Source organism: Triticum dicoccoides, chromosome 7B, assembly GCF_002162155.2.
Source record: "Triticum dicoccoides isolate Atlit2015 ecotype Zavitan chromosome 7B, WEW_v2.0, whole genome shotgun sequence".
NCBI lineage: Eukaryota > Viridiplantae > Streptophyta > Magnoliopsida > Poales > Poaceae > Triticum > Triticum dicoccoides.
In genome coordinates this window covers 87,967,287-87,969,350 of record NC_041393.1, presented here as the reverse complement: position 1 = coordinate 87,969,350, position 2,064 = coordinate 87,967,287, and positions in this window count along the sequence as shown.

Genomic DNA, 2,064 nt, shown 5'->3' with positions numbered 1-2,064 from the left:
ATGGGCCATAGTGGGCCTTAGTGGAGAAGAGGAGAGGAGGCCAGGGCAGGACCGCGCGCCCCTCCCCCCTAGTCCGAATAGGACAAGGAGAGGGGGGCGGCGCCCCCTGAGGGAGTTCTGGATAAGGGGGTATCCAGACAGCCGGACTATGCACTTTGGCTGGACTATTGGACTATGAAGATACAAGGTTGAAGACTTCGTCCCGTGTACGGATGGGACTCTCCTTTGCGTGGAAGGCAAGCTTGGTGATTCGGATGATAGATCTCCTTCTCTGTAACCGACTCTATGTAACCCTAGCCCCCTCCGGTGTCTATATAAACCGGAGGGTTTAGTCCGTAGGACACAACAACAGTCATACCATAGGCTAGCTTCTTGGGTTTAGCCTCTACGATCTCGTGGTAGATCAACTCTTGTAATACTCATATCATCAAGATCAATCAAGCAGGAAGTAGGGTATTACCTCCATCGAGAGGGCCTAAACCTGGGTAAACATCGTGTCCCCAGTCTCCTGTTACCATTAGCCTTAGACGCATAGTTCGGGACCCCCTACCCGAGATCCGCCGGTTTTGACACCGACATTGGTGCTTTCATTGAGAGTTCCTCTTGTGTCGTTGCTGTAAGGCTTGGTGGCTCCCCCAACCTTCAATAATGCAGTCAGGGTGAGACTTTTCTCCCCGGACAAATCTTTGTGTTCGGCGGCTTCGCACTGCGGGCCAACTCGCCTGGCCATTTGGAGCAGATCGACAGCTACGCCCCTGGCCATCAGGTCAGGTTCGGGAACCTAAACTACACTGCTGACATCCACGGAGACTTGATCTTCGATGGATTCGAGCCCACGTCAGGAGCGCTGAATGATCGCCACGCGCATGACTTGGATCCGTCGTCGGACAGTATTCGGGATATCGCACCTGCGATGGCTCCGGACTTTGATCCAGAGCAGATCGTGCCATCCGAGGACGGGTGGATGGACCCCGCCACGGAGTCCGCACACCTATCGGCGTTGGAGCCAAACACAGACTCCGCTTCTAAGGAAATATGTGTCTCCGGACCCCCGGACTCGTTTTCGATCATAGGTTCCGGACCGCGTGCATCCATGCCCATCGAGTCTGATTGGGCTCCAATTATGGAATTCACCACCGCGGATATCTTCCAGCACTCGCCCTTCGGAGACGTGCTAAATTCATTGAGGTCTCTCTCTCTCTGTCAGGAGATTCCTGGCCGAACTACGTTCGGCTCGAGTGGGAACCAGGCAACGAAGAAATTCGTCACCCACCCACCACGCACTTCATAGCCACGGTCGATGATTTGACCGATGTGTTTAACTTCGACTCCGAAGAGATCGACGGTATAGAGGACGATGCGGGAGAAGAACAGGAACCACCACCCACAGGGCGCTAGACTACCACCTCTTCATATGATATATATATGGTGGATACTCCCAAAGAAAACAATGGCGATGAGGCAACATGAGATAACCCCTCAGGGAAGAAATCAAAGCATGGGCGTCGTTGGCGCCGCTCTAAGCCCCGCCACAGCAACACCGACACTGGAGAAGAAAATAATCCAGATGGAACCAAAGAGGAATACAATCCTGATCAGCCTACGTTCGAGCAGGCCAAACAAGAACACGCGCGGGTCACCCCAGATGAACAGGCGACGGACGGATACTTGGAGGACAATAACTATATGCCTCCCTCCGAAGACGAGGTGAGCCTCGGTGACGACGAATTCGGCGTACTGGAGGATCCCATGGAGCAGGAGCGCTTCAAGCGCCGGCTTATAGCCACCGCAAGAAGCCTGAAAAAGAAGCAGCAGCAGCTCCAAGCTGATCAAGATCTGCTCGCAAACAGATGGACCGAGGTCCTGGCGACCGAGGAATATGGACTCGAGCCCCCCATCGAGGGATACCCAAAGCACAAATCGCTAGAAGAAGAGGTCGAAGAGCCTGCACTACGAGCACAAGATGAGTCTGACCTGCCACGAACGATGTACCAGCCCGCACCCCCACGCCAGTTCACTATGGCCCGGGGCAATACGCAGGACCTGCGAGACACATTGGAAAAC